At 46.0% G+C, this 27,620-nt stretch overlaps 1 long non-coding RNA gene across 1 annotated transcript in view; it reads left to right on the forward strand.

Annotated features, from left to right (window-relative positions):
- Nucleotides 1-27,620, forward strand: part of LOC147727112 (uncharacterized) — a 262,087-nt gene that overhangs the window by 185,920 nt on the left and 48,547 nt on the right. The window lies entirely within an intron of this gene.

Below are 27,620 nucleotides of genomic sequence, written 5' to 3' on the forward strand. Positions count from 1 at the left end.
ATTTGCATTCTCTCAGTAACTTAGATGTGTCTGTCACTGTTCAGTCTGAAGTGTCTAGTTGGAGGCACATTGCATGGGTATCCAGGCACTTACTACTCCCTGCAGCCTCTCTCAGCATACCCAGACTACACTTCTTCTCACTCCTCCATAACTTCTATTTTTCAAACCTAGATGACAGAACATTTAGAAATATAATAACTTGGATCCCTCTGGCTGAAGGATTGTTTGCAATGGATTTAACTGAACTATGTCATACTCATTCCTTCATTTCCTTCAACAACAGATTGATGTTGATGTGCTGTTGATCATCAACCTGATGAATATTGCTGTTGTGATTTATTGAGGTGACTTAATTTATGCCATAAATGGATCATACACTTGGGGGCCAATTAGGATGGCGGACGGATTGCCTCCGTCAGGCCGGCGGTAGCCACCGCCGGCCCAGCGGAGGCAATCCATCCGCCATCCTCACAGAAAAGACCTCCCGACACATTAGGATGGCTGGGGGGTCCACGGCGGATGGCAAGAACGTCCGCCGCTTTTCCGCCGGTCGCCTTCGCGACCGCCGGAAAAAGTGCATACATATGGTTGCGGTGTCTGTGAGATACCGCCAGCCATTTTATGATGTATATTATGATGCATTGCCGCCGTGAAAAGGCATACGGTCCTTGCTTTGTGGGCCTGTTGCGGGCCCCCAGGGTGAAGGGGATGGGTGGTGCACATGGGGGGTACCTATGGTACCCCCCTGCATTTACATGCACAAAGTGGCAGGCCCCGCGCGGGGCCTGCCGCTTTGTGCATGTAAATGTAAAACATGCTAATTTAACTTCAAGCAGCACCCGCCGCAAGGTTAAAGATCCAGGATGTGACTGCCAGAGTGGCGGTCACATCCTAATTGCACTGGAGAGACCGCCGCTGCCCCTGCGGACAGTCCCTCCACCTCGGGGTGGCGGACGGACGCAGATCCGTCCTTAACCCTTGGGTAAGCTTTTCTGATGCTGAATAATTCCCCGCATGCTGACAGTCGGCATTTTGGGAAAATGGCCCCATTTACCATAACTCTCTCTGTTGGCTCGGCTGACCCTTAGCTATGCTGCGCATGTTGTCACTCGCCGCCGTACCTCCCATCCACCTGAACGGAGGATTATCACTCCACTCCTTATTCTGCCTTCCAATCGCGCCGTCTGCACTCACACCTACGCCGATTGTAATGCTCACGCCGCACACGTGCACCATCTGAATTTTTCGTTTTCTATATGGATACCTCTCACCTTTTGATTCTAAATGCACTCCTACTGTACCCGCATAGGGTGCATGCTCACCTATTCCACTTTGTACATACATGCGTCATTTCCGACCAGTGTTCTTACAGTTTTGTTTTGGTATTTTCCTTCCCAACTTTTTTCCCACTTAGGCAAATGAAGCTGGGATACTCTTAGGCAAACATTACATGTCCTGATGAGATCCGTAAAATGTGATAAACAAATGGAAACGCTGTTGACAACTATGTGCACCTTACACACAAGGAATGATTTATATGCCATGTAAAAGTGTGATGGTGTAAGCAATGTTCTGTCTTATATTTAAACTGTGCAATTAACAAGTTTACAGAACATTACGCTTTTGCCTAAGTCCTTTTGTTTGTTTCCCTGTAACTGTTCCCCTGTCTTGCTACCTTCTGTGTGATAAGCTGGGTACAGGACTGTGCCCCCTCTTGTATATTGTGTGTGAATTGTTTTTTATTGACTTGAAGTAAACTTTCAGACCTCTGCCCGGCTGGGTACATCATTTTCAAATATAGCAACGATTCCGTCTATATTCATTAATTTTAATTATTGCTTGTCAGGGACCACTGTTGCCGTAATAATAAAGTACGTTTTGGAAGTAGCAGCCATCAGTTCATCTATTCAGGTAAGAGAACTAATGAGTGAAGTGAACTAGTTTATTTAGTAAGTAAATAACTTCTTCATATTTGACTTTCTGACCTTGTATATCTAGGTTGCTGTAGGCAATCCAGGCAATGCAACATACCCTTCCCCATTAATGTTCAATAATATAGTTATAGAGGGAGGTATGACAGGAGTATAACTAACCATAACTAGCTAACTAACTGGTATGCATACACTCCGATAACCAAGCAGATCAAAAACAGGCTGTGCTAAAATGCAGAAACAACAGTTGATGGACAGAATGCAGAACAATGTCATACATTCACCCCAGTACAGAGATCTGGGCCTAAGTCATAGTTTATGTTGCTCACCATGCCATTCCAGTTTGAACCCAGCCATATGCAAATCAGTCTTGACCCTTTGCCTCATGGGAACAGTCCAGCCCGAACTGCCAAGCCAGGTCCTCCCTGGACTGGAAACAAGCATCCTAGGACCAGTTTTAGGGTTTAACACCTCTTCGGCCAGGATAGCATGATTCCAGTGGCATGGAGGGCATGCAGCAGTGCAAAGTAACAGTAAAATTACAATAAAGTAGAATAATGTTTCCCTTTACTTCGTTTACCAATAAAAGACCCACCCTCTCCACACACAATACGCCTATCCTTCTCCCCAAACAATTCACCCAACCCCCAACCAATGTCCAAAGAAAACTCAGAAATTTCCAAATTAACTTCTAACTCCCTTCCCAAGTCCTACCCTCTCTGCCCACCAGAAAAGTCCCTCCCATGAAAACAAAAAATAAAAAAAGGCTAGAAGAGGGCATTCTCTTTGCAGATCCGGAGCTCCTCCTGGTTTTGCTCCAGGCCTGTCACCTGGCCATCAAAACAAGCCAGATATTGCAGGACATGTGGCTGAATTTGGTGGTCTGAGCGGGAGGGGGGTAGCAGTAGTGAAAGGATGTGTGCTGCCAGAAAAGCTGGCAAAGCTGTTGCTGGAAGGCTGGAGGTACTAGCAGCTGGCTGTAGGAACTGGGGAAGAGACAGATGCAGAATGCCTCAGCCACCTACTCCAGAGCCAACAGCCATTGAAATTCTACCCGGATGGTCTCCAAAAACTGCTGCTGCAGCTGGGCTGCTATCTCCTTGCATGCAGGCAGACCACCAGGAGTAGCTATATCAAGAAAGAAAAAAAGACAAATTATAAACAGTGGTCTGTGCAAACACTTATATAGTGGCACAGCAGCAGTGCATTGTTGGTCCCCTAGGTCCATTGGAATTTGATCTGATTATGATTCAGTGCATTTGTTTACCAAACAGTGTCTCACATAAAAACAATAACTATCTGAAAGGAATTAAGGCAGATAAACAGCACAACAGATTTAAGAAAAACAGTTCTTTTTTATTTAAGGATTTCCTAGTTAAAAACTAAATGGACACCTTAGCATTGTGTACTCTGGAGTAAAAGTATTCTTGCTGTGCTAAATTAATAAAGGCATGCTAGCTAGCACGCCAGGTATTTTGCTACTCTGCAGTCTGCAGCTGTGGCACTTGTTGTGAGAAGTTAGCCTGGCATATGGATGTCCACTATTCTAGTGGGCACCTTGCACCAGTCTAAACGACCCTTATTGATGGTGGTTGTAAAGTCAACCTTATAGACAAGCTATCCTAGTGGTAGCATGGACAAGCAGTCATAGGCTAAGACTTCAGAGAGCATGTGAAGCAAGCTGTTTTACCAATTATAATCCCTTGAATACCAAATGAAAGGACACCACACAAGGTACATATCAAATATATATGTATGTATTTCTAACTCAACCCCTCTGCACTCTTTTTGAGTTCAGAGATCGAAGTACATCACAAGTTTCTCAATTAGCATATGATAAGTTGCATGAATACAGTTATGCCATAGGGGGCCTCACAAACCATATACTAAGTAAGTGGTATAAGAACCACTTCAGAAATAGTGAATAGGCCTAGGGCAAAGGGAATCGCTGGGGCTTTACTAAACAACCAAAGGTTAGGAGCTAGGAGACCCACGGGAGACGTATGCAGTGTTTAAACACAGTTGCGAGTTACCATTGACTTTTAATGGAGAACGAAGAAGTTACAAAGTTACTGTTTAAGGACTTTTTCAGATGGACTACGTTAAGACCCCTTTAGACTAGGACACTTGGAGAGTCAAGACCCACTGGAGCATGGGAGTACTCGTGTTACCTCACGCAGGGAAGCCGGGTGCATAGGTGTCTTTTCGTGTCGGGTTTTGTCGTCGTTTTCTATGGAGATCTGCAAAGAAGTGCTGCAGGCGAACAGAGGAAAAGTGTCCGGCTGGATCCAAGGGTGGATCGGTGAAGTGAAGAACCTGAAAGCAGAGGGAACAGAGTCTGGGTCACTAGCCAGTGACCAAGAGGGAACCAGGAATGAACCAGGCGATGTCGCGGTGATCTCAGGTGGAGGTGAAGTTTGTCTCTGCAGCCACGAGGACCAGGAGATGTTGACGACAACCAGGAGCTGGATTCGGTCTATCCCACAAAGGATCTAGTTGACTGCAGTGTCAGTATCCAGACTGAACCCAACAAACCTTGGCAAACGTAATCCACACAGGAGGTGAAGATGGGCTTTGGGTCAGGTCAGCAAGGTCTGAGGCGCTTCTACTTTGCAGGAAAGCTGGAGCAAGTCTGGAGCAACCGGGAAACCAGTTTGGTTTCAAGGATTTGTCTTCAAGGGCATCACTAGCCAGCAAGCTAGCAACCGGGAAGACGCATAGAGCTAAAATGCAAGAGCGAGCCCCACGCCGGACTCGTGGAGTATGGAGGGCTGAGCTTTGGTGCAAATGGCGCTCAGATCAAGAGCTTCTCGTACCCCATTGCACAACTGCAAGGGTACATCAGTAGTTGAGCTGTTAGCAAAATGCAGGATGTCCAGGGTGTCTGGTCCCACGTTTCTCATGTCTGCCACGGGTCTCAGCTTTGCTGTGGATGTGGGTGTGAGTCAGAGAAGCCTGGAAGTCCACTTTCTGTGTCATTGAGTCTTCGGGTTCTGGCGGGAGCGTCAACAAAGCAGACCAGCAAGTTACTGGTGGTGCCTGTTTGTAGAGGGTGGTCACTCCTTGACCACAAGGGAGATGTCTTCAGTCTTCTAGTCAAAATAGAACATCGAAGGTCCAAGAGTTCTGTATCAAAGTTTCGTTCCAGGAGCTGTGTCCTGGGGACACAGCTCCTATCTTTATACTGATTTTAAGGGCTGGATTACCTGCTAGATCCCTTCAATGGGTGGACCTGGGAAGGGGTGGTTACACCCCTTTCCCCTTGTCCAGTTTTGTGCCAGAGCGGGTCTGGAGTGCCACAGTAACTGGTTTGAACCGGGCTATGCATGGAGCACCTTGTGTGCCCCAGGCAGTGTCTCAAAAAGCATCTGCTGATGCAGCTCTCCCTGTCCCAATACACATCTGCCTGTCTGGGGAGGTGCTGGTACCTCCCAGGACAGGAAACATAGTCCAGGCCTCCCCTGCTGGAGTTTTGTCCAGCAGCAGGAGGTCAAACTTGTGTCTGTGGCAGCAGCATCCATTTTGTGATGCTGGGGCTCTGTTTAACTTTAACCGGGTAAAGCAGTACCCTACATGTCTTTTCCCTCTAGAAGGTTGGAATGCTACCCCCGCTGCCAGAATTGGCGGGGGGTATATTCCAAAGTGTTTGACACCTTACACGACATGTTTTGATAAAGCCACACCAAAGTTAGCATTAACCGCAAGGATTATAATGCACTTAAGAATATATGGTATGCTATATCATAGCACAGCTATAAGGAGATGGTTCTGAAAGCTGCAGAGGGGCTCAGCTCATGCTAGGGCACCCTCTCACATAAAACCACGCACTCTGCCTCCAGGATTGTTAAGGCCTACCGTAGGAGTGACTTATAGGTGCATATGTGACTATTTATATGGGTAGATATAGGTATACTATATCTAAGTAAGGGGTGATTACACCAGCTTACCCCAGCTGAGTGATCAGCCTGTGGTGTCAGTTTGGATGGCCAGCAAGGGGTGGCATAATACATGCTGCAGCCCTTGGTAGGCCTTGGATGCACCTATGCCCTGTGTACCTATGGTACACTATACAGGGGCTCACAAAGGTGACCCAATACCCAATCAGGTATGTACCTAAAGTACATGGTACCAATTTAGAGAAAGAACAGTTGGGCTGTGGGTTTGATTAGCAGGCTCACAGCCACACTAAAGTAAAAAAAACTGAAAATCACAGCAAAAGTGGGGGTGACCATAAGAAGCAAACCCTGCTCTCCTACACTTGTTATGGAAAATTATCTTACTTTAATTCCAATGATCCTGCTCTTCTCCGAATGCCTTTCAATTCTTCCCTCACTCCAAAGAGGCAGAAGAATAATAATGATAGTAACTTTACATTTCATATATACAATGCCAATATCCTGTCTGCCATAATCAGATGGTGGGAAAAATGATGCACTGCAGTACAGGGAAGAATGGGCTATTTTGATTGTATTTGGCACATTTGTCACAGAGTATCCCAACTGCCAAAGTTGAAATCAGCACTTAGTCCCACTGTATTCCTTGGCCTTGCCCACCTTTCCAACAAATCCATTTGCTTGAAAGTAAGGAAAGGAAACATTACTTACTCTATTGCAGGGTAAGTTAGAAAGATTAGGATGGGTAGGTAGAGGTTTTGCTATAGAAAAGTGGGCCGTCACTGATCACCATCATGTGCCTAAACTTTAGACTAGGCAGTCACTCTAGATGATGAATATCCAAGGAAAACATTTGACTATGCATAAATCTGTTATGGAAGCAGGAAAATATATTAATCATTTGGCCAGAAAAGTTTGACACATGCCAAGAACGGATTTTTCATTTTTTTGGGTAGGCTGGGACAGAACTTAGGAAGGGATCGAGGAGTGTAGTACTAGGAGATGACTGAGTGGGCACTGGGAGGGCAGCAAAATACAACTTGTTTTCAGTTTGCAATGCATTGAAAACTTTGCAAATGCTGCATTAGCTGAAGCAGATACATATTGCATAGCTACCACTGTATTGCCGATTGAGCCATGCTGCATTTAGGTCATGGGTTGTGAAATGCCATGGGCAGGGAGGTGATGAATGATGATGGGTGGGATACAATAGAATAGAATAGAATAGAAGCCATTTATAAAGCGCCTGGTTACTCAAAAACAGAGTGTCCCCACGCTGAAAACTGCAAAGGTGCCTGGACGAATGAATACAGGGGAGAAAGGACAAGGGCAAGGGGAAGAGAGGGGGATCAGATGCGGGGGAAGAGGAGAGTTTTCAATTTTCCTCGAAATCTTGTTTCAGAAGGTTCCATCCGTATCTCGATGGGGAGTTCGTTCCAGCCTTTGGCAGCCAGGTATCTGAACGAGGAGCCGCCCATCTTGGCTCTGGTTATCTTAGGAATTTTAAACATCATGGTACCAGAAGATCTAAGATTCCGGGTATGGCGATGTATAGTAAGTAGACTATGCAGATAGCCTGGGCCAGTTCCATGGGCTATGCGGTGGGCGAAGCAAAGGGCCTTGAATTTAATTCGCTCCCTGATGGGGAGCAAATGGAGTCTAGTCAAGGCCATTCTCCCTGAGGCTCTTCGAGGTAACTTGAGCACAAGGCGCGCAGCGGCGTTTTGAGCACATTGGAGCTGGTGAGTGCTCTTCTTGCTCAGACCCAATAACAAGGCATTCCCATAGTCCAGATGGGGGGTGACTAGGGCATGAACGATTGTCTTTCTTGAGTATATGGGAAGGAAATCAAGGACCTTCCGAAGGACCCTCAGTATGCTGAAACATCTTGCTGTGATTTTGTTCACATGGGGTTTGTATGACAGGTTAGAATCCAACGTTATGCCCAGGTTCCGCACCGAAGCCACAGGGCAAGGTAAGCTACCCAGTTCCGCTGGCCACCACATGTGGGACCATGCGGAGGTTGATTTTCCCACCACTAGCAGCTCGGTTTTGTCGCCATTAAGGCGAAGGCAGTTATTGTTCATCCAAGCTGCCACGGAGGAGAGGCAGTTGGAGAAATTGGTGGCATCCTCTCTGTGGTTGGGCGTAAGTTTGAACATCAGTTGGGTGTCATCAGCGCAGCTAACAATGCCCACCCCATAAGTCTCTACTATGCGAGCCAGGGGCTCCATATAGATATTAAATAGGGTAGGGCTCAAACTTGAGCCCTGAGGGACCCCGTGGCTCGCATTTCTCAGAGAAGACTTGAAGGGGGGGCAGTGCAGCTGAAAGTTTCTGTTGGCCAGGAAAGACTTCAGCCACGCAAGAGCTGATCCCTTAACTCCCATTCCAGATAGCCGAGACAGCAGCGTTGAGTGCAGCACGGTATCAAAGGCTGCACTTAGATCTAATAGTACCAACGCTGCTGTCTCTCCCTCATCCACTATGCGCCTGAGACTCTCTGTGGAGAAAAGTAGGGCTGACTCAGTAGAGTATCCGGCTCTAAACCCAGATTGAGTTGGATGTAAGAGCGAGTGATCCTTCAGATAACTCATGAGCTGCATATTCACTACTTTCTCCACAATCTTGGCACAAAAAGGGAGGAGGGATATGGGGCGGAGATCCTAAAGTTGGAAGATGTGAATGTTGGCCTTTTTTTTCAGGGGGATAACTTGGGCGATTTTCCAGGCATCTAATACCTTACATTCCTCAAAGGACAGGGATACAATTTGGTTGATATAATCAATAACCGTAGACTCCATGACTCCTCTGCAGCGAGTCGGTGGGCATACGTCACTCGGGGAGCCAGATTGTATGCTGTTAACAATGATGAGAAGTTCTTGCTTCTCCGGGGTGATGAAGCACGTAAGATCTGAGGTCCTCGTGTTACTATTGTTAACTTCTGTCAATTCGCTAGAGCTAGACTCATCTTTTATAAAGGTGGCATGAATTTTGTCAATCTTGTTGACAAAAAAATCGGCAATAGAGTCACATAGCTCCTTCGAATATATGTCCTGCCTCACTTAACAAATGCAGTGTATTACGGGAGCAGACAGAAATTTTAAATACCCACCTTTGAAGCTAAGCTTCAGAAAAAACTAGCAAACGAAGTAGGTGAACATGTCCCTCTCCAAAACTTGTTTCTTCATACAAGCAATTATTCATTCATCCTTTCATTGTTCTATTCACCTTTTGATACCCAACATGTAAGATTTAAATTCTCTCTTCCAGAATTTCACCATTCCAATTCATTCTTCCATCCATATATCCATCTAAATACCCATCCAACCATCCATTCATACATCCATCCACCCTTTCAATCATTCTTTCACCTATCCATCCATTTACCCACCCACGCATCCTTTCTCATATCCACCCTTTCAGCCACCAAGGCATCCTTGCACCCAGTCACCCTTTCATCCATCCTTCACTTAACCATGCATCCTTTCACCCACCTACACATCCTTTCACCCACACACGCATCTTTTTACTCATAAACCATTTAGCTGTTCCTGTCTTTATTCCATCCATCCTTCTTTCCCCGTTTTACATCAAACCATAATTTTTAGCGTTCATTAGGAGCTTTTGTCTGCTGAGTTCCAGATACTAGAGGCCATTAAGAATTCAATCCCCACTGTAGCTGCTAAAGCGGGGGTGCAATGCCCTTGCAGTGAGTATAATATTAATTGTCAATAAACAAGCAATGTGACTTACAACTGCCTGTCCCTGCCGCCTCTGGGGCCCCCTCCAACGGCCTCTGCATATGTTGCATTGGCGCCGCCTCTGGCCCCAAAACTTGTGTTCTGGGCAGCTAGAAAAAACATTACACTTTTTAGATTCCAGATACGCTTCCCCTTATTATTTTATGTGAACCAAATACAACCGCAGTACCTCACTACAGGCCAGTTAGTAGTTTCTTCTAGCACAAATATCACTTCGGGCATTTTGTTGGTTGACAATGTTAGAAAAGCCAGGAAGTCAAGCCAGCCAAAAGTGTTCCACAATGGAGGGGCAGATCTATGATGACTCTGAGTCATTGAAGCTCAATATATGGGTTGAATAATTGATCAATGCAGGACATATGGTCTTGGTTGGCAAATGCAATGGGACATCCTCATACTACTTTCCAACCATGCTGCATTGTCACCAAAACTGTGGGTATACTATTGTATGAAAGAATGATAATACATACAACGCAACATTGAGAGGGTCCACCATGACCTTGGCCACACTCTTGTGTTACTGTTTGAGCATGAACAAGATAAAGAAAGCCTTCTCAACAAACGTAGAAAAGCTTACTTGGGCATGCAATCTGCATAGTAGAGTACCTTTCCTAAAATCTGTTTTCTTAGGTCTACAGTACCAGTCCCCAAGATATATAAGGGGAGAGGGAAATCTTACTGACAAAGCAGAAGAAAGCTACCTACTAGCACTGACAGGAGGACGTCATCTACAGAAATAATAAATATAGAAACAACTAGGATAATGTAGGGATAACAAGAATTTAACTAACCTTGCATAGAATGAAAAGGAGTAGGAAAAAAGGAGAAAGGCACAACAAAAAAAAGGAAAAAATATTCTAAATGGTTAGAGTTAAATGTTAGGGAAATAATAATAATATTAACAGGAGGAGTTACTGGGGCAAGCAGATCCGTCAGCTGCGGCGCTGGTGGTGGCACCCCCTGCTTCCTGGCCCTCATTCAAAGCACTCTTCTTGCCCTTGGGTGTCAGACTCCACGCTGCCGGATCCGATTGATGCACATACAACTCCACCTCCCGATCTCACCAACAGGCTCGTACTAACAACACAGCGTGTTCGAGTGATAGGGCGAGGGAAAAAAAGGAAACAAAACAAGGAGGGGACGGAAAGGGACTGCAGGGAAGGGATAGCTGAAAGACAAGAGAACAAGCATACAGGTTATAAGTGTTCACAGGGAAATCCTACTCTCATTTCATTCTCACTACGTATGATTAGAGATTCACCTTTACAGAAGAAGTGCGCTCCACCTCCTCCCTGTATCTTGAATATTGGTAACTGCCACACTAGTCCCTATGGAACACAAACACCAGTTACTATCAAATATCTCACAGAACCAAGATTCAATACTCTCTAGTGGCGTTGTACATACCCTGCCTTGCGTTAGAACTGTGCTCAAAAAATAACCGTGTGCATATCCCACAACCTTTGTGAATCCAAAACAAAATCCGTCTCTTGAGAGACTAGTTCTCCTTTTAGGAATGTACCAATTCAATCCTTTATGGAAATGGTAAGATGTAGCATCCTACTACTGTCTTCCGCTCTCTATTCCACAAACACAGTGTTCTTTAATTACTCCACTCCAAACACGGCAAGGTGTAGGATCCCCCCACTACCTTCTGCTTTGGCACTTGATTCGGAAGACACTAGTGACTCACTTCGTAACGGTAGTAAGCAGTAGGGTTAAACCCGCTATACTCCGCTCTCACTGTATTCCAAGAAAAAACAATCAATCCATATGCGAAACTCTTATGCGCATAAATTACCCTTTGCCGGTTAACAGAATGCCGCCAGTGAAGAACGCTTCAATACTGGTGATGCAACGCGTTAAAAGTCACGCGCTGCTCGAAAACTCACTGTACTTGAGCAGCGTAGTCCCGGTCCGTTCTTTCTCCACTCGATTCTTCTTCCAGCCACCTACACGATGCTGATAACAGGAACTCCCGGAAAATACTACCAGACAGAAAGCGCATTCCACGCGCTACTTGATAGATTTCAAAACACTTTAGTCCAAAGCGCGTTTCCTATTCCCTTCGCGCTGATAACGAATCGGAAACAGGAACTAAACCCTCTCTGATACTTCCAGAGAGGAGACCAACACAGCACACCTCTCAAGTCACCAACAAACACTGCTGTTTAACAAAATCACGAACAAAGTGTAGAGGGACCGCCCTGCATATATAGTACCACGCCCCCTCTCAGGAATTCTGGGAGATGTAGTTCAATAGTTAGGTAGGCGCGTTTGGCAGATCCTGACAGTATGTCCCCGTCCCTAGCGCCTTCTAGGGCCAGGTTTAGCAGGGAACCTCTTGTGGAAAGAACGCACCGCAGCAGGAGCATGCACATCCGAGCTAAGCTCCCAAGAATCATCTTCCGCGGTATACCCCTTCCATGACACCAGGTATTTTAGCACACCCCGGCACCACTTGGAGTCCCTTATACTCCTCACCTCGTACTCCATACCCCCATCACATAACACAGGTGGAGGGGCCGCTCTGGGCAATGTAAGCGCAGGTTTTAGCAATTGAACATGGAACACGGGGTGTATGCGCATTGACCCTGGCAATTTTAGCTTGTAAGTTACGGGGTTCACCTGTTTCACAATGGGGTATGGGCCGATGTATCTTGGGTGGAACACACTGCGCAACTTAAACTTAATGTTCTTTGTAGACAGCCAAACCTTATCACCCACCACATACTGACGACTCTCCATCCTGTGGCGGTCCTCCCACTTTTTGTATACCTCCTTTGCCTTGTTCAAATGTACCTGCACTCCCTTGTGTACCCTCCTCAACATCAAGATCCTTTCTTTAACCGAAGGCTGGTCACAGAGATCAGCGGGTATGTCAACCGGCAAGGTATTAGCATCAAAACCGAAATTAGCTTTGAAGGGTGACATCCCCGTTGAACTATGCCATGCATTATTGTAGGCCAGTTCCGCCATCCACAACAGATCTACTAAGGACTCATGAGCTTCTTTAGAGAAGCATCTCAAGTATTTCTTTAACGTCTGGTTCAAACGTTCTGTTTGCCCGTCTGTTTGGGGGTGGAAACTGGTGGACAGATTGGACTCTATATTCAGGGCACGACACCACATGCGCCAGAAACGCGCAATAAACTGCGGTCCTCTGTCTGACACGATAACCCTGGGGATACCGTGCAACCGGACCACATTGCTGGCTAACAGTTGTGCCGTCTGGCTGGCATTCGGAAGGCTCTTACAAGGGATAAAGTGTCCCATTTTGGTGAGGCTATCTACCACTACCAATACTGCTGAAGAACCCTTATCCATCGGAAGACCCGACACAAAATCCAGACTAATATGCTGCCAGGGTTGACTGGGGGTAGGCATGGGTATGAGTTTCCCGGCTTTCTTGGTGGTTATTCCCTTGGCTCTAGCACAAACATCACAACGAGCCACCCACTCAGAAACATCCTTGTTCAGGGTAGCCCACCAGAAATGCCTTTTGACTGTATCGAGGGTTTTACGTATACCAGGATGTCCCACCAGTTCCCCCTCATGACACCAGCCAAAAGCCTTCTTCTGCGAAGGAATCGAGGGCAAAAACAACTTCCCCTGAAAGAATGGCAAACCGTCTCTCACTTTTCTATCCAATCTGCCATGAGCCCATGACCCCCATCCACCCGGATACTGATGTTTCCTCACCTCATCCAAAAAGGTCTCAGCTCTCACCACACACAGAACCTTCCCTGTAGGAGTGATAGCCTGTTTCTCTTCCACGCATTCCGCTGGCATGGTTTGTCTAGATAAGGCATAGGCCTTTCTATTCTCAGACCCCGGGCGGACGGTGACCACAAAGTTGTACTCTGCAAAAAAGAGCGTCCATCTCATCTGCCTTGATGTTAAGTGTCTAGCAGAAGACATAAATTGCAAATTCCTATGGTCGGTGTACACTGTGATGGTATGTAGGGCCCCCCATGGATATTGTCTCCATTCCTGAAAAGCCCGCTTTATTGAAAGCAATTCCTTTTCCGCTATCGTATAATTGAGTTCAGCCGAACTCAATTTCTTTGACAGGAAGGCCACTGGGTGCAACTGCCCTGTACCTACATCCCTCTGAGATAACACCGCCCCGATTGCTTCTTCCGAAGCATCCGCCTCTACCACAAAGGGATGTTCTAAATTGGGATGTGACAGCACAGGGGCAGTAGTGAAGGAAGACTTAAGAGTCTGGAAAGCCTCCCCTGCAGCAGATGTCCACTCGAACGGCACTCCTTTTCTCAAAAGTTTCGTAATGGGCACCGCCAGTAATGAGAAATGCACAATGAAGCGCCGGTAGTAATTCGCGAAGCCCAGAAAGCTCTGGACTTCCCTCACATTCTTCGGTACTGGCCAATCTCTCACTGCCTCCACCTTGCGCTCGGACATCTGCAACCCCAAAGGACTGATCATCACCCCCAGGAATTCCACACTGTACACACTAAACTCACATTTACTGAGTTTCACGAAGAGACTATGTTCTCTCAGCTTCATCAATACCTTGCATACCTGCTCCACGTGACAGCTTTCATCCATAGAATACACCAAGATGTCATCGATGTACACGACAACGAATAAGTCAATAAATTCTTTCAGGACATCGTTGATTAGGAACTGAAATGCCGCAGGGGCATTACATAGCCCAAATGGCATGACTAGATATTCATATAGGCCATACCGCGTCTTGAATGCCGTCTTCCACTCATCTCCCTCGCGTACCCTGACCAAGTGATAGGCTCCTCGCAAGTCCAAGCGAGTATAGATCACAGCCTCCCTCACTTGATCAATCAACACCGTAATGAGGGGGAGAGGGTACCGGTTACGGATGGTGTTTTTATTCAAAACGCGGTAGTCCACACATGCCCTCAAATCACCATTCGCTTTTGCTATGAAGAAAAGGGGAGAGGCAGCTGGGGAACGAGAAGGTCTTATGAATCCTATACTTTCATAATGATCGATGTACTCCTTCAAGTGCACCGTTTCAGGAACAGACAAAGCATATACTCGACACGTGGGAATCACTGCCCCGTCAACCAGATCAATCCGACAATCATATGGTCTGTGTGGCGGGAGTTTTTCAGCTTTGCTTTCGCTAAAAACATCCTGAAAGGCTTCGTAGTGTTTAGGAAGGTTCACCTCCTTCTCGGCTGCAGTAGCCACCATGAACTGTAAGGCTAACACTGCTACTGGAGAAGATACATAAGGCACCAGATGTTCCTTGCAAAACCCCGAAGAGAAATGGACAGTGCGTGATTTCCAGTCAATGGAAGGGTTATGGAAGGTGAACCAAGGCATCCCCAGAATTATCTCATATTGTGGAGCGTCTATTATATTCAACTCCACCATTTCCATGTGCCTTCCCTCCGACACCTCAATAGACAATTCCACTTCTGCGGTTTTCTCCGTTATAAGACCAGATTTAATGGGCTGTCCATCGACGGCCAAAACCTCCTCTGGATTGCATCTGGGTACCCTAGGTATCATCAAACGAGCCACCAACCCATTGTCTATAAAATTACCGGTGGCCCCTGAGTCCAACATGACCATTACTTGATGGGATTTATTCTCACACTCCAAGGTCATAACCAGGACCAGGTGGGATTCTGTTTCTCCTATCCCAGAGGAAGACAATGAGGTTAGTTTCCAATCGGGGTTCTCCTCCATTTTAGGCGGGGATACCATCCCTTCGTCCCCCTCACTAGCAGTTTTGGAAACAGCCACCCGTTGATTCTTGTTCCATGTATTATTTGTCTTGGGCTTAGAAGGGCACTCTCGAACACAGTGACCCTTCTTCCCGCAATACATACAAAGACCTTGTACCCTTCTGCTTTCTCTTTCTGTTTTGGACAACGGGGGTCTTATAGCACCTATTTCCATCGGCTCTGCCCCGGCTTCTGCGGATCCCAAAGCCCTAGAAGGAAAACCCACATTACGGGCATATCCCCTATCCCATTTTCTCCGATCCCCACTCCGCTCTGTCAGCCTACCATCCAATCTCAATACCAGATTCACCATATCTATACAGGTAGTGGGTTGAGGATCTATATGTGCTACAGCGTCCTTCAATTCATCCCTCAATCCCTGATAAAACAAAGACATTATTTTGCCCTCTGGCCAATCTGTTTCAGCTATTAACCGATTGAACGTGGTTAGATAAGTAATCAAGTCACTCCTACCCTGACGCAGGGACAATAACTCTTTATCTGCGCTGAAGTTAGTGGCCCTCCTGTCAAAGACTTTCTCAAATTCGTCCCTGAACGCGGTCCAGTTGGACAACATGGCATCATCTCTTTTTACCAGAGGGACTGCCCAATTGGCTGCGTCCCCCACCAGATAAGAGATAGCAAACGCCACCCTGGAATGATTCATAGGGAAGGAGGCTGGTTTACAGGAAAAATGGAGCATGATTTGAGTCATGAAAGCTTGTGTTTTGCGAGGGTCACCCCCATACCGTTCTGGGGTAGCTAAAGGAATAGGGGGAGGAACAGTAACCTGAATCTGAGAAGGGCCTGAAGAAAAAGGATTTTTTGATAACTGTTCAACCCTATCCTTAAGAAGCACAGCCTCCGCCTTGGACGCTGCCAGTTCTTGTTGGACCAACACCAGAGCCCTCAACACATCATCCAAGGTGGCCATATGTACCCCAATCTGACCAGGCAGAATGCAATTCGTGGGTTCGTGATTCTGTCAGACTCCACGCTGCCGGATCCGATTGATGCACATACAACTCCACCTCCCGATCTCACCAACACGCTCGTACTAACAACACAGCGTGTTCGAGTGATAGGGCGAGGGAAAAAAAGGAACCAAAACAAGGAGGGGACAAAAAGGGACTGCAGGGAAGGGATAGCTGAAAGACAAGAGAACAAGCATACAGGTTATAAGTGTTCACAGGGAAATCCTACTCTCATTTCATTCTCACTACGTATGATTAGAGATTCACCTTTACAGAAGAAGTGCGCTCCACCTCCTCCCTGTATCTTGAATATTGGTAACTGCCACACTAGTCCCTATGGAACACAAACACCAGTTACTATCAAATATCTCACAGAACCAAGATTCAATACTCTCTAGTGGCGTTGTACATACCCTGCCTTGCGTTAGAACTGTGCTCAAAAAATAACCATGTGCATATCCCACAACCTTTGTGAATCCAAAACAAAATCCGTCTCTTGAGAGACTAGTTCTCCTTTTAGGAATGTACCAATTCAATCCTTTATGGAAACGGTAAGACGTAGCATCCTACTACCGTCTTCTGCTCTCTATTCCACAAACACAGTGTTCTTTAATTACTCCACTCCAAACACGGCAAGGTGTAGGATCCCCCCACTACCTTCCGCTTTGGCACTTGATTCGGAAGACACTAGTGACTCACTTCGTAACGGTAGTAAGCAGTAGGGTTAAACCCGCTATACTCCGCTCTCACTGTATTCCAAGAAAAAACAATCAATCCATATGCGAAACTCTTATGCGCATAAATTACCCTTTGCCGGTTAACAGAATGCCGCCTGTGAAGAACGCTTCAATACTGGTGATGCAACGCGTTAAAAGTCACGCGCTGCTCGAAAAATCACTGTACTTGAGCAGCGTAGTCCCGGTCCGTTCTTTCTCCACTCGATTCTTCTTCCAGCCACCTACACGATGCTGATAACAGGAACTCCCGGAAAATACTACCAGACAGAAAGCGCATTCCACGCGCTACTTGATAGATTTCAAAACACTTTAGTCCAAAGCGCGTTTCCTATTCCCTTCGCGCTGATAACGAATCGGAAACAGGAACTAAACCCTCTCTGATACTTCCAGAGAGGAGACCAACACAGCACACCTCTCAAGTCACCAACAAACACTGCTGTTTAACAAAATCACGAACAAAGTGTAGAGGGACCGCCCTGCATATATAGTACCACGCCCCCTCTCAGGAATTCTGGGAGATGTAGTTCAATAGTTAGGTAGGCGCGTTTGGCAGATCCTGACATTGGGTGCTGATGTAAGAAATAAAGAAGATAAAAATAATAGATTATTGGTATAGTTAGTCTCTCATAAAATATTTTGACAGGCAAAAGCAAACACCATAACATTGTATTTTTCCAAGGGCCTGATTATGATGACGGGGAGATCACCACCTGTGGCGGTCTGTTGGACATCTCAGACTGCGGTCTGACCGCTGCATAATTATGCAGTCGCTCAGACCACAGCAGGTGGAGGGACCGCCCAACATCTCTGAAAGACTAAAGGAGCCCGTCAATCAGAGCATAATCCCTACAATGGGGTGGTGCCTGTGGAGGCACCTCAGTAGGGATTATGATGGCCCTCTTCCTTCTGCCTGTACATGGTGGTCCGACTTCCATGTGAAGGCTGATGGAATGGGACTTTGGGGCGCCCTAGCCTAGTCTCCATGAGCTTCCGCTATGGGCCCAGGGGGTCAAATGTGGTGCCCCCCAAACATCCCCACACCATGTGCCAGGCACCACATGGTGCCTGGCACACAATGCATTGATGTTTCTGGGGCTGCAGCACAAGCCGAAATGGAAAAGAGCAGTTTTCCAGCCTGATGCATGGCAGTCGCATTGTTATAGGGCTGGTGGAACCGCCGACATTAGTCGTTCAAATACCTGCTCAAAACGATGGCGGTTGGGCACTCGACTGACCGTCATCGTAATGAGGCCCTGTATCAGATTGCCTCTAGTACTAGTATCAAGTTGACCTATTAATACATTTTTAAACTTAAGCCCTAATCCAAACTTCATAAATCTAAACTACATTTGGGACTACTGATGCACTGCAGCAAATGATCTTTGCTTCTCCTCTCATTCTCAACCCTCTTTGATGGGCCAACTCAGTCTCCCCTTTGTTTCAATGCATAGATGCATATTACACATCACTTGGATATTACTTGGGATTACTTGGGACTGTACGAGCTACATAAAGAAAGACACAGAGAAGGCTAAGTTACTGATATTACTACTACCACCACTATCTTAGTGACAGGACAGAGGAATTGCATGGCTTCTTAATTAATCATCCAAAGGGAGTACTGATGAATATGATTAGGTAGCACAGGACATCTGGCTAGCTCAAACTGAATCACATAATAGTTACAACAGAAACATAACTCACCTCCGAGTGTGAGCAGCATACTATTTGAAAAAAAAAAAAAAAAATTGTGGACCACAAAAAATAAATATTTACTCACCGAGCCCCACAACCTCGAAGCCCAGCAGGTCAATCAGGTCCTGCTCCCTGTTGAGGATATCGGCCTAGCGATGCGTCAACCCCTTCTGGGTGCACTGGAACCCGGTGCGCCGGCGGACACACCGGCACACCATCCCAGTCAGAAGATAACGCTCCTGCAGGGCTTAATTGCTCCCAGGCTAGCCGCCGGCTACCATGATGGGGGGAGATGGGGCTGCACCGAAAAAACAAATGCAGCCACCACCACCTCTGAAAAATGTAGATTTAAGTAAGAAAGAAAAATCAGGCCTGCACATACACAGAACAGGAAAGCAGGTAAAACAAAATGGCCATGCCCATGGGGACCTCGTGGTGCAGTTTGCACTGATTTTGCAATGCGGAAAAAGGCATGGAGCTAATGACATGTAAAAAAGCAGCATGAATGGACAGACATGCATTTATGCCACTCGCGGAGTTCCGCATAATCTTGTTGAGTTGAGTTCCTCCCAGTGTAATAGTGGAGTGGCATACAGTGAAATAGCATGGAGTGGTGTGGAATTCTGTGTTATACAGTGAATTGTCACAGAGTGGAGCGGCTAATAGTGGAGTGGCATACAGTGGAGTGGTGTACAGTAGAGTGGCATACAGTGAAAAGCATACAGTAGAGCAGTGTGCAATTGATTGGTGTACAGTGGAGTGGCATGGAGTGAAAGAGTGTAGATTGTGTCATTGAGTGGAGTTGCTTACATTGTAATAACCTAGAGTGCCAGTGCATACAGTGGAGTGGCGTAGACTGGAGTGTCGTAGAAATGAGTGTTGTTGCAAGTAATAGTGCCAAGTGGAGTGATGTAGAGTGGAATGGTGCAGAGTGGATAACATACAGTGGATTAGTGTAGAGTGTACTGGGGTGCAGTGGGGAAACCTAGATTGGAGTGACATACCGGGTGATAGCATAGGGTGGAGTTGTGTAGAGTGGAGTGGCATAGAGTGAAGTGGTAGCATGAAAGTGGGTGAACAGATGTAAATGTAATGTGGCAGGAATATAGATTGTGAGGCCTAAATGGTAGCTTTTAATGGGAATTGTAAATAGTATAAGCAGTGTTAAAATGCTTAGGTATATTTTGTGCAGCTTTAAACAGCAGTACACTCAAGGTATACCATGGTAAATGCCATTGAGAAGGCTGTATTTGATTGGCTAAGAGCTGTATTTACAAAAAATTGTCAGCACACTTTTTCTGCATTCTGCGTTTCACTGCGTTCTGGGTTAGCGACTTAGACATAGTTAAGCAGTTGGTTTTATTGTTCTTTCCTACCTATTACCACTTTATTAAAATGGTAATAGGTAGAGGAATGTGCTTTTATTTTTCTATTTATTTCTACAGCACTTTAAGTCTCACCAGAGGTATTTTTCTTCGTTTTTGTGAGCAGCACAGTAATTTTTAGATATCACTGCAATACTCTGTACAGTGTTTTTTAATGAATTAAATATGCCAAAAATGTAAATCATTTTTTAGCATTTTGTTTAGTTCATTTTAAGTTCTGTGGTTCTTCCTATATTTAATAACAATATATAGGAAAGTGGTAATAGGTAGGCAAAGAAGTATTGAACCTAATACTTACTTAAATCTGAGGGTGTACCGAAGAACACAGCCAAAATGTGCTGGAACCATCATGGCTGCCTTTAATTTTTGTGAAGGCAGTCATTAACCAATCATATAATGCCTTGTCATTTCTATGTGGCATGCTAGTTTTGCACCATACCATGAGAGTTCTTGTGTAAAGGCATTATAGCTTAAAAATGCTTACCCCACTTACCTATAGTACTTACAAGGAACATCTGTGCACCATAATGTTAATCCTGCCAAATTTCGTGGAAATCCGTTCAGCTGTTTTGTGCTACCTGTGATAAAATAAAACTACTGAAAGTGGGAAAATGTGTTTTGGGATCCTCCTTTTATTTCTGCTCCCCTTTGACCGATCACTGTAAAACATTCCATTTTATAGGTCTGGAATGTTTACAGTAGATTTATCTAACAGGGGCAAAGTTATTAGTGAGCAGAATTCTGAAGAACCTGGGAATCCTAATTATAACTGCAGTGTGGCTATGTAATCCATGCTTATGCATGCATATAGCATGCATGGGCATGGAGTGCATGGGTATGCATGTCTAGGTAGGTAATAAGGATATGTGCATGTGCCTATTTACATGAGGTGAAGTATTGCATAAGGATAACGGAATTGTATATACAGGAAAAAACTAAAGCTGGAAGGTGCATAACAGTGTATGAATATGTATGCACTACATGTATGTGTGTGTCTGGCCAACAAATAAAAATAATAAAATCATCCACATCTTCCTTCCCTCCACTTTCTGACTCATCACAAACCTTAGTGACTATAGTGAACTCCTAAACAGACTTTCCAAACTCTGCCCACTCATCCAACTAACACACATTCCCCACTCCCAATAACACTCTAATTTTCCCTTTACTAATTCACTTCAAGTAACAATCCCTATTTAAAACACTAAAGTAAACTTATGAGATCTAAAGAGGACAAATTTAACAAAACTAATTCAACAAGGGAAACGGAACATATATCACTAATCCAGTGCATAATTTGAGCCAGTGCTTTCCGGTGCTCAGCACCTTCACTTAATTGGTTTCCGGTCCTAATTGTCAGCACCATCCTTAGTACAGTCTACCACATTGTGGCGCTGCTCATCAAATTTAGAGATGAGCAGAACAATGGTTGTTTGTGAATACAATATACATTAAAATAATGCTAATAAATGCCTCTAAGCCATTCCTTTAGCTTTGGGGACCTGACATAATCTGAGCTGTCACATTTACATACAAAAGAGATAGTTAGCAGCTGCTTTGGCAGTGATGACAAGGGCGATGGGTGCTCCAAGCTGCAGTGGCCTTCAGGTTAGAGTCCTGGCACTTAATATTTTACAAATATAGTACTGCACTAATCAACTATGTACTTACCTCTAACCTTGGGTTGCAGAATAGAGTTCTACTCACTGCAATGCATTTAAAGGTCTCGCCAGGGATAGTAAGCTCTGTATATTTACAATTTACAATTACAGTTGCGATTACTATTCCTTGTAGGATTGACTCTAGCAGCTGTTTTACTGACAAGAATTAACATTTGGTGCCAACAAATAAATCATAATGTAGTGTTAATCAGTATGTATACTACTTTATTAGAAAATCGTTTGGATTCACAATTTCTTGTAGGTCGATTAGAGATGTAATCACAAATATTATATTTCACTCTGTAAATGTGGTACATTATGAGACTTTTGCAGGATCAAAAAAGACACCTACCTTCATTGTGTGTAAGAGCGCATACCTGTGCAATGATCTGCACAAGAGCATGTACCTCTCCAATGATCTGCACAAGAGCTTGTACCTCTGCAAAGATCTGCACAAGAATGTGTACCTCTGGAAGGATCTACACAAGAGCTTGTACCTCTGCAAGGATCTGTGCAAGAGCTTGTACCTCTGCCTCTGCAAGGATCCGTGCAACAGCTTGTATCTCTGCAAGGATCTGCACAAGAGTGTGTACCTCTCCCAGGATCTGTGCAAGAGCTTGTACATCTACAAGGATCTGCAAAAGAGCTTGAACCTCTGCAAGGATCTGCACAGGAGCTTGAACTTCTGCGAGAATCAGCAGATTCAGCTCATACCAGACGAATGCTCGCTCACGCAATAAACAGACCACGCAGTGTGTAAGCGTAAAAGGCCTTTTTATTAGACCAGGCTGCGTAATCTTACATAACAGTAAACATCAACAGATAAATAACTTCAAAACCCCAACTCACACTTCACTTCTCATACGCTTCACCCGTTCCACCTCATTACAAACCACTACATGCCCCATACCGTACCTCATTCATATCCACCAATCACCTGTCATCCTGCCAGATCTTTGTGTCCTTCCAGTCATGCCTCTAGCCGCCATTCAAACCCCCCCCAATTGATGGGTGTGTCCACTCTTGACCCCCCTCTCCCTTCAAAGTACCGCCTAGCGCAGCTCTGGCCAAAACTGGCACGCCATAGACCAACCCAAAACCACCAGCCAAACTGCAGGGCGGGTGGGTGGCCTTTTGCTAACCCTCCCGATGTTGCCAGGCAAACAGGAAGAGGAAGTTTCCTTCCTCCCCTGCGCCTTAATACCCCCCACCTAACTCCTCCCCTTCCCCTGCCTGTCCTATCCCCTGCGCGAAAGACCCCGGGGGAAGACCAGTCTGCGACTGTGCTTCCCCTGGGGCCCGGCATCGTGCAATAAACAGACCACCCAGTGTGTAAGCATAAAAAGCCATTTTATTAGACCAGGCTGCGTAATCTTACATAACAGTAAACATCAACAGATAAATAACTTCAAAACCCCAACTCACACTTCACTTCTCATACGCTTCACCTGTTCCACCTCATCACAAACCACTACATGCCCCATACCGTACCTCATTCATATCCACCAATCGCCTGTCATCCTGCCCGATCCTTGTGTCCTTCCAGTCATGCCTCTAGCCGCCATTCGAACTCCCCCCAAGGGATGGGTGTGCCCACTCTTGACCCCCCTCTCCCTTCAAAGTAGTGCCAACCAGGGAACCCCCTGTAGGGCGGTTCCCTACCCCACCCCGCACCCATGGGTCTGCTGTCCCGACACACCTTAGTAAAGAAGAGAAGGTGCCAGGGCTCGAGTTTAACAAACCAGAGCTTGTTTATTCAGCTGGTGTGTACCTTCCTTTCATTATTTCGAGAAGGTATGCATTTGTCATTATTCGTACATTTCAAAGCAAATTTACATATTTAGACAATCTACAGAGGGTGAAACATCCCTTTTACTGGGGATACAATATAAACAATATTTCATACATTTCAAATCAATGTGTTCAGACAAAAATAAATAAGAAAAAATTCATAAACAGTTACACTTTCACTTTTTCATAAAACAGACATTGATTCATATACACCAAAATTCATTTGGGTATGTTAGTTTTATGATTGCATTGCCCTATGCTGTTGTGCGCCTCTTTTAAACAGCCAAATAGCCGACGCGTTTCCAAACCCTTCTTTTAATCAATTGGGTTCTTCCTCAGGGCTGGGCTGTGTACCTGTGGTGCAAAATTAGGGACATTTAGTATCTCCTTTTCCCTGAACTCTTTGCTTAGCTTCATGTACAGGCGAAGCCTGTGAAATTTTACCTTATGTCACGGTATTGCTGACTGCTGTTTTCAAAAGCGGGGCATCAGGTAAACTTGAATTTTCACCATTACCTAAACAGAGTTAAGGATTGGCCAATATAATGAATATGTTGAGCTCTCACACTTATTTGCACGTATGGTATCTAAGTAAGGGCTGTGCTGACACTTACTTGTTTTTTTGTTGGTCTAGTTATTCTCTATCTCGGAGTGATCTTTTGATGAAGTCTATTGCGCGTTCCGCGGTGATTTCGTTCTGTGTGGTTAAAGGTTTGAAATCAATCCGGGAATAGAACATTAGCTCGAATTCTGTTTGTGTGTGTAATTTTTGCTTACTTGTATGGAGCGCGGCAGGCGACCCAGGCTCTTCTACGTTTTTATATAGTGGGCGGTTGTGCTTCGGTTCCTAGTTCTGTGGAAGGAATCAAGACGGTGTTCACCGTTTACTTAGCGGTCATGTCTCTATTGAGTGTACATTCTAGTTTAGTTTACGCGGAGCGTTCTTACCTTCGTCTAAGGGTCTCTGGCTGCGCTCGGGATTCTGTGAGGCCGCGCGACTCTCACTCAGAGTGCTGCTATTCTAGTTGGATTTCAACACCGAGTGGAACACGGTTTCCTGTTTAAATATGCAGCTAGGCATTGTGGGATTTGTAGTTTTGTGAACTATTCACACGTCTTAACATTGTTATGTGTTGAATTTGAAACTTGGGGAATAAAAGGGTACAGGGCATTGGCTTACAACTCCTTAATAGATATATCTTCAACAGTGGTGGGGTTCACAGGGGACTTGATAGTTAGTTCTTTGTAATTCAGACATTTCATTCAGGCCATCCATCACACAATTAAATTTTAAGATTAGGTAAGCTTCTTTTTTTAGTAACATGGCATCGATGTTTCCTCCTCTGGGAGGAACTTTCATGGCTTGTAGTATTGTCCATTTAAAGTCGTTTTCATTGTGTTTCTGTTCCACAAAATGCTGTACCATGGGCACGGACAGCACTTTGTTCTTAATTCTGGATCTATGTTGGGCTATTCGTTGATTGGCTTTTTGAGTGGTTTTTCCTATGTACAACTTAGGACAAGGGCACATGACTGCATATATTACATTTGATGTTTTACAATTCGAGAATCCTTTATGTATCCATTTCGTTGTCTTGAAGAGAAATTCTTCACCTTCTATTGTATTGGGGCAGGAAGCACACAAACCACATTTGTGGTGGCCTGTTACGGGTGGTAGTTTCCACAACGTACGTAAGTCAGCTTTGGCTTTACTTACTCCCAAATCGGCTCTTACAATGCGCTGTGCAATGCTTCTATTTTTCTTTAGGACACACCTGGCACACCATCCGCACTCACTCCCTGCAACACCATATCGCCTCATTCCACAACTTGCTCACCACATCTCTCATTTCCATCATGTAATACGTGTTCCCCAAACATGACAGGTGCACTCCGTCGTTCCTGAAAACTAAAGGCTCCTCCAGTCGAATTCCTCCGTGTGAGATCACTTTGATGTCCTTGTCCCCGCAAAAATGTCTCATTGTCCTGTTGAGTTTCCTTCGTGCTTTATCAATTGCCCCATGCTTCATCGTCCCCCTCCATACTCTCCTGGGGACCAGCTCCGTCCAGGCAATTCAAGTCCCTGCAAGCCTAGATTTCAATACCTCCAGATCCCTCTGCATCAGCTGTAAAAGTGCCAAACCTGACATCTGTACCAAATCATTTTCTCCCAGATGGATAATCAACAAGTTCCGGGCATCCTTTTTGCGGGACCATTTTCGCGAGCCAGGGCAGTAGTGCCCCCCATCGCATGCCTCCTTTTCCCCACCAGTGTACCTCATGCAAATGTCCTTTCAGTCCCAGGTTACGGCCGTACACCTGCTGTTCCGCGTATTTAGATGCCCAGTGCACGAAGGTGTGCCCCACAATCCAGGTCACCGTCTTAGTCCATGGTCCACCCACCCAACCAACGAAGAGAAATATGTTAGAACAGAAACACAAACCCCAGGTCCCAACCAGCGGACTACCTAGAAAGGCCTCACTTTCTCACATAACGCTCGCAACAACGTGACTTCCACCTTCCAATCCTCCTGCTCCTGTCCCAGGACCACCCCAAGCGGGCCGCAGCTGTCGCAGACCCAATACGAAAGGGGTGTGTCCCGAAACCAGACACATCCAAGCCCAGTCGTCGCAAAGCCAGGCGCAACACCGCCAACAACTGGCCAGCCGTCACTCGCGCACCTGACGCATGACAGAAAATCTCACCTTCCGGCACATGCGCCGCCCCCAGGAAGGCCCGCCACTCTGCCACCGGGCAGACTGCCCCATCATCTGCCTCATTCAGCCACACCAATTTACCCCTACCCAACTAATAAGCCTTTGAGCACCCCAACCAAATCCCCAGGCGCCCCCCATCCACCCAAATCTCCTCAAACAACCTGCCAGCCATCGTCCTCGTACCCAACAATTCAGATACCCGAAATGCCCCAAAAACATCCACACCATACACAAATGGAAAATTCCTGCTTCAAAAAGGTCGTAGCAACATTCCGGCAACACCCCAACCAGCCGAACCAATAGCTCAAACGTAACTGCCTCCCGCAGTCTACCCCCCCACTCCTATATTCCCTACCCCAACCCCGGAGCATCCTGCTCCCAATCACATCCTTGGTCGGGTCAAACCCCAGAAACAAAGTACAGTAAAAAGAGATCCCTGTCAGTTTACCATAAATCGTAGCCGCAGTCAATCCCTTATCAATGCAACACAGCACATAACGTCTAACTCCCTGTTCTACCACAGACCTGTCATCCATACAAGATTCCTGACCCCATCCCATAAATGCACAAAATTTTGACCATGCCAGCCGATACGTCCTTCTTGTGGTCTCTGCTACTGAACGCTACACAAGGCCAATCATCCTCACTCCCCCAAGGCCCAGATGCCGTCCGGCAGCTCGGTCTTGCACATATCCGCTCCCGGTGCCAGGTGCCGGAACCGCTGCCACTGCGAACGAGACAAAGCATCCGCAATGTCATTATTCGCCCCAGGGACATGCTTCGCCCGAAACACCACATTCAGCCGCAGGCAAGCCAACATGAATCTCCGCAACAATCGCAGCACTCTCTGGTCCCTAGCTCTCTGGCGATTCACCAGGTCCACCACCGTCATGTTGTCCACATGGAAGAGCTCTGACCTGTTCCGAAATTCACTCCCCCATACCTCCAGCACCACCAACATAGGGAAGAATTCCAAGAAAGCAATGCTCCTCCCTTGTTTCAGCCAGTGAGCAGGCCAACTCTCAGCGCACCACCTCCCGTCCCAGAAAATGCCAAACCCTGCTGACCCAGCTGCATCAGAGAAAATTTGACATTGCCAAACCGCCCTTTCCTCATCAAAAGCCAGGGACACTCCATTGAAATCCGTCAGAAATGTTATACAGGTCCTCAAATCAGCCCGCACCCCCGTGGAAATCTTGACTCTGTGGTGTGGGAGTACCGTCCCCGACATGGCCATGCCAAGCCGCCTACAGAACGTCCGCCCTGCTCTCACCACTCTACACGCAAAGTTCAGGAAACCCAAGAGTTTCTGCACCGCTCTCAAAGGGATTCA

This window comes from Lissotriton vulgaris, chromosome 3_1, assembly GCF_964263255.1.
Source record: "Lissotriton vulgaris chromosome 3_1, aLisVul1.2, whole genome shotgun sequence".
Lineage (NCBI taxonomy): Eukaryota > Metazoa > Chordata > Amphibia > Caudata > Salamandridae > Lissotriton > Lissotriton vulgaris.